This window comes from Pipistrellus kuhlii, unplaced genomic scaffold (genome assembly GCF_014108245.1).
Source record: "Pipistrellus kuhlii isolate mPipKuh1 unplaced genomic scaffold, mPipKuh1.p scaffold_m20_p_44, whole genome shotgun sequence".
Lineage (NCBI taxonomy): Eukaryota > Metazoa > Chordata > Mammalia > Chiroptera > Vespertilionidae > Pipistrellus > Pipistrellus kuhlii.
This window is the reverse complement of record NW_023425545.1, coordinates 2,222,988-2,240,332: the sequence shown is the minus strand read 5'-3', so window position 1 is coordinate 2,240,332 and position 17,345 is coordinate 2,222,988. Positions and strand designations below refer to the sequence as shown.

At 69.3% G+C, this 17,345-nt stretch overlaps 1 protein-coding gene across 1 annotated transcript in view; it reads left to right on the top strand.

Annotated features, from left to right (window-relative positions):
* TBC1D16 (TBC1 domain family member 16) overlaps positions 1-17,345 on the top strand; it is a 57,321-nt gene that overhangs the window by 35,481 nt on the left and 4,495 nt on the right. The window contains exon 13 of the mRNA XM_036412221.2: positions 2,496-2,510. The gene's annotated coding sequence lies outside the window, so the exon portion shown is untranslated. The remainder of the gene's footprint in view (positions 1-2,495; positions 2,511-17,345) is intronic.

Below are 17,345 nucleotides of genomic sequence, written 5' to 3'. Positions count from 1 at the left end.
CCGCCCCACCAGGTCCCAGCTGGGCACCGAGCCGCCAGCGGGGGCGGGGGTGGCAGGGACCCCGGAACCCGGCCCGGGCCCCCGGACAGTCAGCCCACGTCCCAAGAGCAGGAGCCACAACAGGAAGTGGCCGCTGTGTCTCCTCCCCAAACCGGACGTCCGAAGGGACAGTCTCCTGGGATCCACAGGAGGCGCGGCCTGCTGAGAGCGGGCACGTCCCTCAGCACAAGCCCCAGCGTGTGGTCCCGTCTGCGTGCCTCGGTTTCCCCGCCCGTCCGAGGGGGGGCCGGAGCACCTGCTGGGGGGGCGAGGAGTCAGGGAGATGCTGACGGGCCAGGGGGCGCCTGCAGCCGCGGGGAGAATTCGGACAGAGTCCCCTCCGGTCCAGCCGGTGACCACGGGCGGCTGCCCAGGCCCCGCCCAGCCGCCCGCCCGCCGCCCGGAGGGGCCGCTCGGTATCTCTCGGCCTTGAACTTTCTGCTGTTTGCCAGCGGCTCAGAGAGCGGCGTTTCTAACGCCCTCTTATCGCGCGGACACTTCCAACAACAAGAGCCGCTTGTGCGGCCGAGTGGGCGCCCCGACCCCTCCCCCCTCCTGCCCTGCGCCCCCCCCACACCTTTCCAGCGGCTGCGGCTTCAGCGCCACAATGCTGCCTTTGTGCTGCCGCCCAGGTGGCATGTGGCCGCGGCGCTCAGAGGCCTGGGAGGGAGGGGGCCGGGAGGGGGCCGGGAGGGGGCCGGGAGGGGGCCGGGAGGGGGCCGGGAGGGGGCAGAGCGCCCCGGGAGTTCCTCCGGCCGCCGGGGGGCGGCTCCCGCTCAGGGGCCGAGGGCACGCCGGGCGCTTCTCGGTTTGAAGAAACGAACAGGCTTGTAGCGTCTCCCCTCCACGGCGGCGGTGGGCTGGGCTCGGGGCTCAGCGGACGCGGGTTGGGCCTCGGCCGGTCTGCGCCCTGTCCGCCTCCGGCTGCCGGCGGAGCGGGCCCGGGGGCGCTGGCTCTGGGCTCGGGACCTGTACGCGGGCCCGGGGCGCTGGCCGGTGTGGCTCAGTGGGTAGAGCATCAGCCCTCAGACGGAGAGGCCCCGGGTTCGGTTCCGGCCAAGCGCATGTACCTCGGTTGCAGGCTACATCGCTGGCCCTGGAGCGCCTGCAGGAGGCGACCAACCCATGTCCCTCTCACGTCCACGGCTCTACTTCTCCCCTCCTCCCACTCCCCCCATGGGAAACACCTCGGGTGAGGACTAATGAAAACAAAAACGGGGGCAAATGGGAGCCCCACCTGTGGGGGGAGCCCTCGGGCCACGTGTGGGCGCGGCCCCAGGACAGGCCCTGCGGGAGCTCAGGGTGCCCGCTGCCCGCTGCCCCCTGCGCCCGGGCGGGGCCTCCGGAGCCGCTGGTCGCTCGGCCTCTTGCCAGCAGGAGGCAGAAGCGCCGCGGCCCGCTGCCTTTGGCTCTCAGTGTTTATTGACGCCAAGTTCACTTCCTGTAACATTATAACCATTTTAAGCAGAAGCGCCCGGGTGTCCGCAGCCGCCGCCTCCATCTGTTCAAGAACAGCTTCGCCCGGAAGGAACCCTGTGCCCGCTGAGCAGTTTCTCCCCGGCCCCTGCCCCCATTCCCCTTCCCCCCCCCCCCCAGCAACCACCAGCCTGCCTCCTGCATCGATGGATTTGCCGTTCTGGACAGTGCACAGCCTAAGCCACTTTTAAAATATGTTCTTACTGATGTCAGAGAGGAAGGGAGAGGGAGAGAGAAACCTCAGTGATGGGAGAGAATCGCGGACCGGCCGCCTCCTGCACGCCCCCCACAGGGGAGGGAGCCCACACCCCGGGCCTGTGCCCTGACGGGGATGGAACCGTGACCTCCTGGTTCAGAGGTGGACCCTCAGCCACGGAGCCCGCCGGCCGGGCCCTGAGCCGTTTCTAAAGAACAAGAAGTGGCCCTGCTGCCGCCTCCAGCTGTGCGGCCTGAGCACCACACTGGCTCCCGGTCTGTCCTCCCGGCTGTGAAATGGGCCTGTGGACGGGCCGGGGGGCAGAGGGTCACCCCCGAGGAGCTCAGACCGGGCGGTGGCAGCTGGTGCCCAGGCCGCGGCGACGGGCAGAGGGCCTGGGAGCGGCCGGCGGGGCCCGGCCTCAGCGTGTCCCTTGGCGGCAGGTCCTGCTCTCTCCGCTCGCCGGTCTGTCCGCCCCTTCGGCCATGACGCACGCCCCCCTCCCTTCCCAGGTGCCGGGCTTTATGTGTGGGGCTCGGAGGGCGCCCCCCACACCGCAATCATCATGGAGCGATAAACGCAGGGGGGGCGCCGGCCAGGCTCCCTTGGTGGCGGCTCCACTCGCCCAGAATTGATTAGCCTTGGACGTGCTGACCTTTTTGTTCCTGAAAAATTGCTTTTGAGCAGCGGAGGCAATAAAAGCAAATTGACTCAGAGAGAACGAGGGTGACATTTGTGTTGGCGGGGGACGCGGACAAACAGGACGGGGGCCTCCCGCCCCCGCCGCCCCCGCCCGCCCCCATCCTGGGCCGCAGGCAGGTGCACGCGGAGCGGGCAGTGCGGGTGCCACCACATGTGGCCGCGAGGAAGGAAACTGAGAGTGAGAGAGGGAGGGACAGACGAGAAGCGGAGGGCAGGGGGGGCGAGGGGTGGGGAGCGAGGAGGGCCTGAGGCCCCGGGGCACAGCGCCCCGCCAGGCCCCCTGAGCCTCACTGTTGTCCCGTTTTATGGACGAGGAGACTGAGGCCCAGGAGACCAAGCCTCCACTCAGGGACCAGCTGGAGGGGCCCAGCCGGCCAAGCCCTCAGGCCAGGCAGGGGCTCCCCGCACAGAGGGGTCATGGGCCCAGCCGGCCCCTCAAAACGGAGGGAGGGCGCCTGTGTCCCGGGAACGGGAAGAGCAGGGCGCCCGCTCGCCTGGTTCCCAGAACCTGACGGTCCCGCAGCCTTTGGGGGTTCCCTTGTGGGACCGGCCGGGGAGCTGCGGACACAAGCCGGGCGGGGCGGGGCGGGGCCTGGGCAGGCAGGGGCAGTGGCTGCGGGCTGACGGGACTGGGCTCCTGGGGCCCGGAGGGCTCGGGGATGGTGGGCTGCACAGCCGGGGCCGGGGACAGGGCGGGGAGGGGGCGGGGCCGGGGCCGGGGCAGGGGGTGGCCCCAGGAGTGCAGCTCCGGGAAGCGGGGCCTCGGTCCCTCGGGACGGAACCCTGTGCGCATGGGACGCAGGAGGCTCCAGTTTGTGTGCAAACAGCCGGGGCAGGGTCCGTCTCGGGGTGGGGTGCTGGGGAGGCCACAGCCGAGCCCCTGGACCAGCCCAACCTGCCGAGGCTGTGACTCAGCGCCCAGGCAGCCGGGGTCAGCTCCTCCCGGGGAGGGAATGCGGCCCGGCCAGGTGGGCAGGTGAGTGGGCGGTGGCGGGCAGCGGGAGGCAGGCAGGGTGGTGGGCGGGTGGTGGGCAGGTGAGTGGCAGGCAGCGGGCAGGGTGGTGGGCAGTGGGTGGTGGGCAGGTGAGTGGCAGGCAGCGGGCAGGGTGGCGGGCAGGCAGGCACAAGGGCACCCGATTTCATTCCTGAGGACGGAGACTACCCCGTACCCAGGGTGCGAGCGGCAGGGTCCAGCAGCAGAGCTGGTGGCTGCCCATGACCTCCAGGGCAGGGCAGGCCGGGCTGGGCGGGAGAGGGGCCAGAGGCCGGCATTGGGGCCCCGGCCTGACTGCCCCCTGGGCCCCGCAGGCTCTCGCCCCCGAGAGTGGCTGGCGTGCCCAGGCTCTGCAGAGGGGCCAGCGCACACACAGCTGTGGGCAGAGGGGTGAACGGCGCTGGGCCTGTGGTCCCCCATGTCCCCTCCGGCTGCTGGGGTCGCACTCGGGAGGTGCCCGGGACAGAGGGCCAGCCCCCTGGCACTGCGGGAGCCATGGAGGCCGGGCCAGGGGGCTGCTGGTGCTGGGGAAGGGGGAGGGGGTGGCGAGGCCAGAGCGGGTGTTTGGCCCCAGAGGGAGGGCAGGGCTTCCAGGAGGCACCTGGGCAGGCGGGGGCACGGCACAGCCGCCTGGACATGGCGCTCAGGGACAGGAGGCCTCAGCCTGGCGACACAGGGCCCCCAGGCCTCTACCAGGGGTCTGTGTCCAGGTGACAGTCCCCCAGGTGACAGGACCCCCAGGTGACAGCCCCCCGGGTGACAGGACCCCCAGGTGACAGGACCCCGGGTGACAGCCCCCCAGCTGACAGCCCCCCCAGGTGACAGGACCCTCAGGTGACAGCCCCCCCAGGTGACAGGACCCCCCGGTGACAGCCTCCCAGGTGACAGCCCCCCCAAGTGACAGGACCCCCAGGTGACAGGACCCCCAGCTGACAGGATCCCGGGTGACAGCCCCCCAGCTGACAGCCCCCCAGGTGACAGGACCCCAGGGTGACAGGACCCCCAGGTGACAGGACCCCGGGTGACAGCCCCCAGCTGACAGGACCCTCAGGTGACAGCCCCCCAGGTGACAGGACCCCGGGTGACAGCCCCCCCAGGTGACAGGACCCCCCGGTGACAGCCCCCCAGGTGACAGGACCCAGGGTGACAGGACCCCCAGGTGACAGGACCCTCAGGTGACAGCCTCCCAGGTGACAGCCCCCCCAAGTGACAGGACCCCCAGCTGACAGATCCCCAGCTGACAGGACCCCAGGTGACAGCCCCCCAGGTGACAGGACCCCAGGTGATAGGACCCCGGGTGACAGCCCCCCAGGTGACAGGACCCCAGGTGACAGGACCCCAGGTGACAGCCCCCCAGGTGACAGGACCCCCAGCTGACAGGACCCCCAGCTGACAGCCCCCCAGGTGACAGCCCCCCAGCTGACAGCCCCCCAGGTGACAGGACCCCAGGTGATAGGACCCCGGGTGACAGCCCCCCAGGTGACAGCCCCCCCAGGTGACAGGACCCTCAGGTGACAGCCCCCCAGGTGACAGCCCCCCCAGGTGACAGGACCCCAGGTGACAGCCCCCCAGCTGACAGGACCCCCAGCTGACAGCCCCCCCAGGTGACAGGACCCCAGGGGACCGGCCTGTGAGTACCACAGGGAGGGGCTCAGAGGGGCAGGGGTGCTGTCAGGGCTGCGCTGGCTCAGCACCAGGTCCTGGGTGTGAGGCTGTGCCGTTGCCATGGGGACACGGGTTGGAGCGGACACTGGGCTCGGACAGCTCCATCCCTCAGGCCTTGCCGAGGGCCTCCTGCCGGCAGCCGCCCTGCCCCCACCCGCTGCAGGCGGACAGCGGCCGGGCTCCCACCTGCCGGCTGCCAGGCTGCAGGGCTGCGAGGTGGCGGCACCTCGGGAGGGGCTGGTCTCGGTGCCTCCCTGTCTGCAGACCTGGGTGAGGAGCGGGGGAGGGGGGGCACAGGGAGGCAGGGGAGGGTCTGCAGGGGGAGGCAGCAAAGGGTCCAGAGAGACTAATTCCAGCGCTTTCCTAAGGCCCCGCCCACCCCCATCCCACCGTGAGCCTCTCCCGCCATGAGCCTCTCTCCTCTCCGCCGTGAGCCTCTCCCCTCTCCGCCGTGAGCCTCTCCCCTCTCCGCCGTGAGCCTCTCCCCTCTCCGCCGTGAGCCTCTCCCCTCTCCGCCGTGAGCCTCTCCCCTCTCCGCCGTGAGCCTCTCTCCTCTCCGCCGTGAGCCTCTCTCCTCTCTGCCGTGAGCCTCTCTCCTCTCTCCGCCGTGAGCCTCTCTCCTCTCCACCGTGAGCCTCTCCCGTCGTGAGCCTCTCTCCTCTCCGCCGTGAGCCTCTCTCCTCTCCGCCGTGGGCCTCTCTCCTCTCCGCCGTGAGCCTCTCTCCTCTCTGCCGTGAGCCTCTCTCCTCTCTCCGCCGTGAGCCTCTCTCCTCTCTCCGCCGTGAGCCTCTCTCCTCTCCGCCGTGAGCCTCTCTCCTCTCTGCCGTGAGCCTCTCTCCTCTCTCCGCCGTGAGCCTCTCTCCTCTCCGCCGTGAGCCTCTCTCCTCTCCGCCGTGAGCCTCTCTCCTCTCTGCCGTGAGCCTCTCTCCTCTCTCCGCCGTGAGCCTCTCCCCTCTCCGCCGTGAGCCTCTCTCCTCTCCGCCGTGAGCCTCTCCCCTCTCCGCCGTGGGCCTCTCTCCTCTCCGCCGTGGGCCTCTCTCCTCTCCGCCGTGAGCCTCTCTCCTCTCCGCCGTGAGCCTCTCCCGCCGTGAGCCTCTCCCCTCTCCGCCGTGGGCCTCTCTCCTCTCCGCCGTGAGCCTCTCTCCTCTCCGCCGTGGGCCTCTCTCCTCTCCGCCGTGAGCCTCTCCCGCCGTGAACGCTCGGACTAGAGCACATGTGCAGGGAAGCCTCGAGGCTCCGCAGGAGCTGTCTCCGCAGCTCGAAGCCGGGCGCTCAGCAGAGGCTCTCCGTCCAGCCGGTCTGCCTGTCCAGAGGTCTCCCCAGCCGGAGCCGGAGCCGGAGCCCGCCATTGGGGGCGGGGGGCTGGGAGCGGGCCGTGGCCCCTGGGCTCTGGTGGAGGCCCCTGGGCCCATTCCCCGCCTCCAGGCTGAGCCGCCTCTCATTCTCCTCGGCCCAAATGAAGGGCCCCCAGTGGGCAGACTAGACCCACACCCCCCTTCTGGCTGAGACCCCGGCACCGGCTCAGCTCAGCCTCGCCTTCCCTGTCTGCCAGTGGGTTTCGCAGGCCTCGGGGGAGGGAAGGGATCGATGGCCGGGCGCCTGGCGGGGAGCAGGGACACGGAGCCGAGGGTAAGGATCCCGGGTAGCAGGCATGGTGTGAGCCAGGCCAGGCCCTGCAGGTGTGAGCAGGCCTGGCCCCAGCGTCTGCAGCCCTCAGCACCGGGGTCGGCTGCCAGGCCTGCAGGGCAGTGACTCCGAATGTCAGGCACACGGCCCCTTGTTCTTCAGCGTGAGTGTCCGTGTTTGCTTGGGGCAGTCGTCGTGTACGAGCCTCCAGTGAGCCCGGTGCTCTGGTCTGCATCTCGGACCCTGGCGACCTGCGTGAGGGCGCCCCAGGCCGGGAGGGGCTGTTGTAGCCCCCGGTGGGAGGATTCCGGGAAGTCAGGACGCAGACCCGTGAAGACACTGCTGCCGTCTCTCATTTTAAAACTTCCTGTGTGTCCACGGAGGGAGCAGCCCGGCTCGGACCCAGCGGCAGAGGCAGGAGGCGGCAGACGCACCCGGGGGCTCCCCCGCTCACAGTGACGGCTCCGGAACCCGGGCCTGAGGACAGTTTTTATTTCCCTTTTTAAAATTTCCCTGTTTTCAGTAAATGTGTTGCTCGATGGAAAACATCACTGACACAGAGACACTCAAAATGGGGCCGCTGAATTGTTAAAGGAACTTTGAGAATCCTCCTCCCCATGCAGGTGACTGAGCTCTCAATGCAGGGGCAGGGACTGCCAGCGCCCCCCCACCCCGTCCCAGTGAGGCAGCGAGGGGCGGGGGGGGGGGGCGGGTACCGTGGCACCCCCCCCCAAGCCCAGGCCCCAGGGGAGGGGCCCCCCGCCCCTCCTCCCTCCTCCCCTCCCCCCTCCCCCCTCCTCCCTCCTCCCTTCCTCCCTTCTCCCCCCTCCCGTTATCCCTCCTCCCCTCCTCCCCCCGCCCCTCCTCCCTCCTCCCCTCCCCCGCCCCTCCTCCCTCCTCCCTCCTCCCCCCGCCCCTCCTCCTTCCTCCCCTCCCCCCTCCCCTCTCCTCCCTTCCTCCTCCTCCCTCCTTCCCCCACCCCTCCTCCCTCCTCCCCTCTCCCCTCCCCTTCTCCCCCTCCCCTTCTCCCTCCTCCCCCTCCCCCCGCCCCTCCTCCCTCCTCCCCTCTCCCCTCCCCTTCTCCCCCCTCCCCTTCTTCCTCCTCCCCTCCTCCCCTCCTCCCCCCGCCCTCCTCCCTCCTCCCCTCCTCCCTCCTCCCCTCCTTCCCTCCTCCCTCCTCCCCTCTCCCTCCTCCCTCCTCCCTCCTCCCTTTCTCCCTCCTCCCTCCTCCCTCCTGGCTGCCTTCGGAGCCGCCTTCCACTTAGTATCACGTTCCCTCTCCTCCTCCGTCAGCTGTCCCTGCTGACAGCTGTCCGCACCCCGTCTGTCTTCCTGCCAACCTCTGAGCCACGGCCAGCCTGCAGTTCACGGGCCCAGGCTCAGTGGTCTGGGGCTCAGTGGTCTGGGGGCTCAGTGGTCTGGGGCTCAGTGGTCTGGGGCTCAGTGGTCTGGGGGCTCAGTGCTCTGGGGGCTCAGTGCTCTGGGGGCTCAGTGGTTTGGGGCTCAGTGGTCTGGGGGCTCAGTGGTCTGGGGCTCAGTGGTCTGGGGCTCAGTGCTCTGGGGCTCAGTGGTCTGGGGCTCAGTGGTCTGGGGGCTCAGTGGTCTGGGGGCTCAGTGGTCTGGGGCTCAGTGGTCTGGGGGCTCAGTGGTCTGGGGCTCAGTGGTCTGGGGGCTCAGTGCTCTGGGGGCTCAGTGGTTTGGGGCTCAGTGGTCTGGGGGTTCAGGTGGTCTGGGGCTCAGTAGTCTGGGGCTCAGTGGTCTGGGGGCTCAGTGCTCTGGGGCTCAGTGCTCTGGGGGCTCAGTGGTTTCGGGCTCAGTGGTCTGGGGGCTCAGGTGGTCTGGGGGCTCAGTGGTCTGGGGGTTCAGGTGGTCTGGGGGCTCAGTGGTCTGGGGGTTCAGTGCTCTGGGGCTCAGTGGTCTGGGGGTTCAGGTGGTCTGGGGCTCAGTGGTCTGGGGGCTCAGTGGTCTGGAGGCTAGCCAAGCGGCGGGAGGGGGACCCCACCTACACCCCCTCTCTCCAGGAGGGGCGTCTCGGCTGGGGAGGGCTGGGGGGTGCATTCGGTGATGCTGGCTGCCCCTCCTCCAGGTCCACTTGCATCCCCAGACCTGGGGAGTCTAAGAAGTGGCCCCTCAAACAGACGTGGGCCAATGGGCACAGGCAGAGAGCTCCCCGCCCCGGCTCCGGCTCCGCTCCGGCTCCCGCTCCGGCAGCCCTGGGCGCGCGGCCTTTACCTGCCGTCTCGGTTTTAGAAAATAAAGCACAAACAGGGCACAGCTGTCGTAAAAGAATTTAAAAACAAAACAAAACAAAAGAGAGAGGAGTGGCCTGGCCGGCGTGGCTCCGTGGCTGGGCGTCCACCTGTGAGTCAGGAGGTCAGAGTTCGATTCCCGGTCAGGGCACAGGCCCGGGTCACAGGCTCCGTCCCCGGTGCTGGGCGAGCAGAGGCCGCGGATCATGATTCTCTCTCATCACCAGGGTTTCTCTCCCTCTCCCCCTCGCTTCCCCCTGAAGTCAGTGAAATAGATCTTAAAGGCGAGGAGGAAAGTGAAAAACCTAAGGTGCCACACCCGGGTGAAGCCCAGGGGGCTGCCCCCAGGCCCCCCGGGAGCGAACTCACACCCTCAGACGGCCTCAGCCCCACGCTCGCTCCGCCTGCCCCTGGGGCCCAGACCGGCCGGGGCGGGCAGAGGGAGGGACAGGGAGCGGGCTACTTCCCGCCCGCCGGGCTCCGGCTCCCGCCCGGACGCAGCACCCCTCGTCTGCAGCCTCGCCTCCGCCGGCTTCCCGGGTCACTGGGGGCTGCGCAGGTTAGATCCAGCCGGCTCCATGCTGACCCCAGCAGCCATTCTCCCTAACACGCCCCCCAACACCAGCGCGGGACTGGGGTGCAGCCGCCATGCCTCCAGACACCCCGCTTCTCTGGAGACCCCTGCCAGGGTGGGTGCCTCCCTCCCTGCGCTCCGGCGTCACCCCTTCTGCTTCGTCTCTGACCCGCCACCCTCCTCCCTCCCCGAGTCGCCTCCCACCGGGGCTCCCAGCCCCCCACTGCACCGTCAATGCCTGTTCCAATGCCCAGCCGTGCCCTCCTCCCGCTCTGCTTGCCCCTGGTCAGGTCAGTGCCGCCTGCACGAGCCTGCGGCCTCCTGCTCTGCCCCCGTGGCCCCCAGGGCCTGTTGCTCTAACCATAGCACCACCCACTCAGGCGGTGACGGCTCCGGTCTGCACTCTGTCTACCTGTCCCTGCCCCTGCCCCTGCCCCCCCACCCTCTGCCGCCGACTCATCTCCCAAAAATGCTGTCAAGAGTCACGCGTCGATTGCCTCACCGCCCGGTGTGGGCGGGGCTTGGCGTGACCAGCATCTGCGCCTTCCGTGAATCCCTTGGGAATCTGAACTGTCGGCCCCAGAACCCCGGCCCCCCACCCAGAACCCGGCCCCCCGCCCAGAACCTGGCCCCCAAGCCAGAACCCGGCTCCCCCCCAGAACCCGGCTCCCACCCAGAACCCGGCCCCCCACCCAGAACCCGGCCCCCCAGCCAGAACCCGGCCCCCCAGCCAGAACCCAGCTCCCACCCAGAACCTGGCCCCCCAGCCAGAACCCGGCCCCCCACCCAGAACCCGGCCCCCCACCCAGAACCTGGCCCCCCAGCCAGAACCCAGCTCCCACCCAGAACCCGGCCCCCCAGCCAGAACCCGGCCCCCCACCCAGAACCCGGCTCCCCCCAGAGCCCCAGCGAACCGCAGTCCCCATCTCAGTGATGGAGGAGCTGCCCGGACACAGTCTGGAGGCGCTTGCTTCTATCCCGGGCACCACCCCACACACAACCAGAGGTGGCTTCCAGAAGCTGGTGGGCGCCCAGCTTGCTGCTCCAGTGGGAGTTGGGGGGTGCACTGGCCCCACCCTGCCCAGCGGGCCGCCCTGGCCCCCCACGAGTCCAAGGCCGGCACCGGGCTTGGTGTCCGTTCGAAGATCCTCTCCACAGGCGGGAGCCAAAGACCCAGAACAGAGGACCGGCCGCCCGGATCCCGGCCGGTGCTAGCTCCTCCCCACACCGGCCGGGCGCACTCGGCGGGCCGCCCAGCCCGTCACACTGCGTGCGAACACACGGAGGAACGGACGGAACGGGAGGCCCAGCCCTCGGCTCCGCAGACGGAGAGGCCGCAGGGGGCCCCGGGCCTGAGGTCCCGGACAGGCTGGGAGGCGGAGAGCGAGCAGCAGGGGCAGCCCCACGGACCACGGGACACCTGCCTTCGGAACAGACCTCAGGGGCCGGACATCCCGGGCGTGTGTGCGAGTCTCTGGAGGCCTCACCACCCGTGTCCCGGCCCGGCCTCTCCTCCCGCCCCTTCGCCCGCCCTCTGCGGGGCCGCCGCGGCCGAATCCATCCCCTGGGCCCCGTTGTCTTCCGCTTGTCCTCTTTACCGTCACTGAGCCGCCTCCCTGGCTGGGCAGCACGAGGCCCTGGTGAATGCTCTGCATTAGTGACCTCTGCTCTGGAGAAAAATACACATAATTATAAACTTCACTGATACAAATTTTACAAATGCAATTTACAAATTATGATAAAACTAGAGGCTCATTGCATGAAGATTCATGCAAGAATAGGCCTTCCTGCCCTGGCCGATTTGGCTCAGTGGATAGAGCGACTGCCTGTATGCTAAAGAGTCCCGGGTTCGATTCCAGTCAGGGCACATGCTCAGGTTGCGGGCTCCATCCCCAGTGGGAGGCATGCAGGAGGCAGCCAACCAATGATTCCTTCTCATCATGGATGTTTCTGTCTCTATCTCTCTCTGCCTTTCCCTTCCATTTTGAAATCAATAAAGATATATATATATATATATATATTTTTTTTTTTAAAAGAAAAGATTAGGTCTTTCTTCCCCTGGCTTTGCTCCCGGCTGCCCAGGAGCCTGCAAGTCTTCAATCCCCGCCTCTGGGGACCCCGCCTCTGGGGACCCCACCTGCAGGCTTCGCTCCTGGCCTGAGTGCTTCTCCTATAGCTCCCTCCGCTCCCCACCTACCCCCTCATAGCAGTGTCCCACTCTGCCCAGCCACTCTGCTCCTGAGTATGCAAATTAACCCGCCATCTTTGTTTGGTTAATTTGCATACTCACTCCTGATTGGCTTATGGGCATTGTGGAGGTACATCAATTTGCATCTTTTCCTTTTATTAACAATGTCCCTTTCTGTAAACTCTGTAAAACCCATCAATTCACAGAACACTTTCGTTGACTTTTTTTGCCCCAAGTCTTGGGTCAGGAGCCAACCTGAATTTGCACCCAATGAACAAGTGTGGTTCTGAGACAAACATCAGGGGATGCTGTCATGTGACCTGAAATGAAGGGAGACACCAGAGGTATGTCAGTTTTACCTGCTCCTAAGGATGTGAGTGACTCCTGTGGAATCAGAGTGTTTTTTATCCTGAAAGAAATCTCCCCAAATCTGGAGCCGTTCACAGCAAAACGGCTGCAGGTGTGACACGCTTCCACGTCGCACCTGCATCATGAACATCCTTTTCCGGCACTTTCTTAAGTCGGGACGATCAACACAGCAGGAAGTCAGGCTGCGCCTTGCCGCGTTGGCCCCTTCCTGCAGTGTTTATGCCCCACTCGCTGCCGGCACGCAGACACGTGCATGGAGCCGGGGCCAGAGGCGCAGGAGCCCACCGGGGTCCGAGCCCGCGCCACACGGACACCATAGATGCAGGTCGCCCCGGGAGCGTGGTCAGAATGAAACGCAGAGAAGTCATCGGGAAAATGTGAGGTGGGAGCATCTGTCTGAGTAGAACTTACTTCATGGTCAATGCAGATCATTCCGTTTTTAACAATGTCTGTGCCTGAGAACACAGCCAGCGGCCCCCACAGCCAGCGTGAGCCGGCTCCGGCACCACTGCCGCAGCACCCTGTCCCTCGCAGAAGTCCTGCTGATTCAGCGTTGACAGATTTCTGCTGGGCGAGTGCCCCAGGCGGGGCGGTGCTGAGAGGCTGGGCATACATCGGAGGAGGGAAGTGAGCGGACCTGCTGTGTGGGCTTCTGTCCCAGCAGCAGGAAACGCGGCATCGCAGGCCCAGGCCGGACCTTGTCTGCGTGAAGGGGACGGTGACGCTGAGGAAGGGGCCTGCCGGAGAGCCGGCTCAGGGGGCCGCGGTGAGCTGCCAGCCGAGGAGGAACAGCCCCGCGACCTCCAGAGCGCGCTCAGGCCCTGGTGACGCAGGGCCTCCGGGACAGAGCCACCAGCAAGCCATCCCGCACTTGCTCACTGCGTCTGAACCGAAGGCCTCCAGTGTGCTTCGCCCCGCGAGCGGACGGAAAGCCCCCGGGGTGCGTTGGGCTGACAGGCCTCGGGGAGAGTCAGAGCCGGGCTTAGCGGCCGTGGGGTGCGCGGGCCTGCAGCAGGGTCCCACCACGGCGCGTGGGCGTGGCCACCGGAGGCCTCCCGCAGCTGCGGCCGCTTTTCAGCTCCCAGGGAGCCGGCGCCTAGGCCTCGGCGTGATTCTCGACTTCCATGGTGCTGGCTCCGAGTCTCCAAGCCGCAGAGAGAAACCAGGCACCACCACCGGCTCCAGAAAAGGGCCCGTCTCCGCCCAACCATCTTCCAGGACACGTTTCTTCAGAATCAAAGGAGAACACCCGATGGACAAAGGGGTGGAGGGTGGAGGGCGAGTCCGTGTCTGGGCCTTCCCGTCCGAGGGGGTCAAAGGCCACAGAATCACCCCGTAGCCCCGTTACTGCCAAACCGCAGGCCTTGGGCGCTGGCACAGGCCAGGTGGGCAGCCGGGACTGCGGGAGCTGGGGTCTGCACCGGGCGGGGCCCACGCCTCCCCGGAAGGGCAGGAGGGCGGAGGGAGGCGGGCTGCAGTGTGGCTCCGGGCGCCCTCACTTCCTTGCTTGTATTTCAGGGTCAGCCAGAGGCTGTGTGCGCAAGGAGGAGCAGGGCCGAGGGCGCCTGCGGGTGCCAGGGCCACAGGCGGGCGTGCCCCGGGCGGCTGAGCCCCCTGAACCCGTCGTCCCTGGGAGAACCAGCTGGTGTCCCCCGTCTCTTGTCTCTCCAGAGGTGCCATTCTCGAAACTTCTCCCAGACACGGGACCTAGCTCTCCAGGGCCCTGGACGGTTTGCCAGGTGCACCCGTCCCTCCACTAACAATGAGCTGCGGCTGCACTGGGACTGCATTGAACAGTCTTACTTACCAAAACGTTTTCTCCAGCCTAAAGGTGTTGTTGTTTCCTGACGTAAAAAGAAATTGCAGCCAAAGCCGGTTTGGCTCAGTGGTTGAGTGTGGACCTATGAACCAAGTGGTCACAGTTCGATTTCTGGTCAGGCCACAGGCGCGGGTTTCAGGGTCTGTCCCCAGTGTGGGGCGTGCAGGGGGCAGCCAATCCATGGTTCTCTCTCATCATGGACGTTTCCCTCTCTCCCTCTCTGACACCAATAACAATAGATTTTAAAAGAAGTGGCATATGCGGGGGAACCAGCTCTTCTCAGCGAACCCCGGTTTAGGGAAGAGGGTGCCTGTGGGGCCTCCTCACAGAAGCCCCTGATTCTGCCGTGAGCCCACTGGCTCTGGGGAAGCGGGCTCATCCCCGTGGCCTCCTCTCGGCCCTCTGATAACAGAACGAGGGGCTTTGCCATGCTCTTGGCCGGAGATTTCCTGTAAAAACCTCAAATGGAAAGATGCGCTCTGCAGGCCTTCTCCGAGGGCGTGGGCGTGTTGGGGGTGGGGGGCTGTGGGGACACCGGGGCCTCAGCCTTGAGGTAGCGCAGTCCTGGGGTGCAGGGCCCCAGGGTCCAAAGTCGCTGTGGGGCCCGTGGTTTCTGGCCGGGCAAGCAGCAGCCAGCGGGAGGGGGTGGGGGAGCCAGAGGCGGGGCGCACAGGCCCCCCATCCCCTCCTGGTCTCCCTTTCCCCACCCCCACCCCCGCAGGAGACCCGCACTTCGCCGCACAGACCTCCAGCTCCAGGGGCGCCGCCAGCCGCGGGGAGCCCTCCCCCTAGGGGAGGCCGGAGCTAGTGCAGCGCCGGCGCCCAGCCCGGCCGGGCCCGGGAGCGAGCAGGTGAAGCCCGGCCAGGGCCCGGATCTGGAGGATCGGACGGGGTTCCTCCGGGCCCCCAGGGCCGTCCTGGGGCGTGACCCCCGGAAGAGGCTGGGAGGGGGGCTTCTTGGGCAAACCTGGGGGCTCTCCGGGGGTGGGGCACCCACACATTGCTCTGGGCTCGGAGGGCGGAGCGAGGGGAGGCCGGGTGGCCGCGCCAAGGGCCTCGTCACGGGGTGGGGGTGGGGTTCGCCGGGCCGGGGGCGACGTGGCGCGGCGGCCGGACTCGGCTCCGGAAGTGGCCACGGCCGCCCCCTGCAGAGGACGTGGGGTTCGGGGTGTCTGGGACTCACCACGGCCCCCAACCCGGCCCGCAGGGCGGGCAGCCTGAGCTTTGCTCGGGCTGGGCCCTCTCGGCCGCCATCCACGGCCACCGGATCCCTGAGCGCCCCCTCGATCGCCCCTCGATCCTGCAGGGACCCCCTCCCCCCCGCCTGCGGGGCCCGCCGCGCCCCCGCCCCAGGGGATCGATCGGCCGGCGACGCCCGGCCCGGCCGCGGGCCTCCCCTCCCCCCGCGCCGGCGGGACGCGGCCTCCGAGCTGCGGCCTCGCGGTTCCGGGCGCTGCCAGACTCGGCGCCGGGCCAGCGGGGGAGGCGGGGACGCGCGGCCCTTCGGATCGCGCCCGCCCCGCCGCTGCAGGCCTGGGCCGGGAGGAGGGCGAGCCAGGCCCCGCCCGCCCCCTCCCCCCGCCGCCAAACCCCGCGGGCGCGCGTCCCCCTCGCCCCGCCGGGACCGGAGGGGGCGCGGGGCGGGGGGGCGCGGGGCGGGGAGGGGAGCAGTCCGCTCCGCCCGGCCGCCGCGGCTCCGCCGGCGGTGTCGGTCCGCTCGGTTGGCCGCCGCCCGCGGTTGAAAGGAGGAAGGCGGTCTGGTCTGCCCGTGTGTGGGCTCCGCGGGCGGGGGGCGCCACAGGGGCACCGGGAGCCACGCGCAGGGCGGGCGCGGGGCGGGCGGACCCCGAACGGAAACCGCGCCGCACGCGGAGCCGTGTGAGCGCGGCGGAGGCGGGAGCGGCTCCGGAGCCGCAGGAAACGTGGATCCTGGGGCGCCCGTGTCCCAGCAGCGGAGACCCCGCGACCGAGCGGGCGGTCAGGCCTGCGGGGCCTGACGCCGGGAGGGGGTGGGCCAGCCGCCGGCGTCGAAAGCTGGTCCCGCTGGGGCGCCCGGACCCCGCGGGCCGCAGTGCGGAGGCGGCCCAGCGGCGTGGCCCCCGAGAACGGCCCCAAACCGGCCAAGGGCCCCGGCCCGAGGGCGCGCCAGGCCCGGCGCCCACCGCAGCCCCCGGCCCGGCCCGCCCCCGGAGCCCGATCCGCCCAGGACCCGCCTCGGAGGCCTGCGGGGCTCAGGGCTGCTCCGCCCGAAAAAGCCCGACCCTCCGCGGCGGGCGGCCTGACAAGAGCAGAAACTCGGGGCGCAGAGGGCGGAGGGGCACCGTCCGAGCAAAGTCGCCCCTCCAGAGGGCGCAGGCGGAGCTTGGGGCTCCCACAGCGCCTCCCGATCCCCCCAGGACAGCGGCAGGCAGGCCTCCCCGACACAGGGGGGCCGGGCTCTGGGGAGCAGCGGGTGGGGGCCGAGGGGGGCTGGAGTCGTGGCTCCTCAATGCTCCGCGGCTCCTGAACCACGTCCGGGCGAGAAAGCCGCCAACGGGGGCCTCCAGCCGGGACAGGCCGGGCCTCCCCGCGCTCCCCCCGCGGAGTCAGGCCTGCGGGGCGCGGGGCCCGGGGACCTCCGTGCGGGGCGCCCCGACCCCCCGACCAGACCCTCCGGGACCGGCCTCTCCGCGGCCGCCTCATCCCGGTTCTGAGGACGCTGCGGGCTCGGCCCTCTCCTCCCGCCACGCTCGGGGCCCCTGAGGCCCCTGGGGGCCCCAGCCCCGGGCCAAACCCAGAAGACTCGGTCCCTCAGCGGGACCCCGGGGCGCGGTCGGACCCTGGCCGGGAGGGGCCGCGTCGGCTGCGCGGGCTCAGGCCCCGCCCGGGCTCCCCGCGGGGGCAGGACGTCCCGGGTCAGAGGCAGGGGCCCAGCTGAGGCCCCGGGAATCCCGACTTAGGGCCCCGCTCCCCGCGGCTCCTCTGAGGGGCCCCGCCGCCGGGTGGCAGGGGAGGCCCCCGGGAGGTTCCCGGAGGGAGCGGGTCAGGGAGCTTCCAGCGCTCAGGCCCCTCCCGGGCCAGCCCGCCCCGCGGCGCCTCGGTGCTCCCGGACCCAGCCCGCCCCACGCCCGGACCCGCAGGTGGCGGGTGGTCAGGCTGGGCCTCCAGGGTTCTGGGTTCTGGGCTCGCCTTCCCTCCAGAATACACGCCGGGAGCCGCGGGGAGCCGGCGGTGTCGGTCCTCCCCGCTCCCTCCCCCCAGCGGCAGCGGAAAGGCCCGGACCAGGGGCGACCAGGACTCCCTGCTCCTGGGGGGCTTTGGGCCGCGCCTCGGACAGTCCTGGGAGCCCTTCGACTCCTCCCTCCCGGCACCGGCGGCTCCAGGGAAGGCCGTCCCGGCCGCGGGAGCCGCCCTGCCTCCCGCCCGGCTCCTGCGCAGACCCGCCGTCGGGGCACCAGGGGCCACGCGG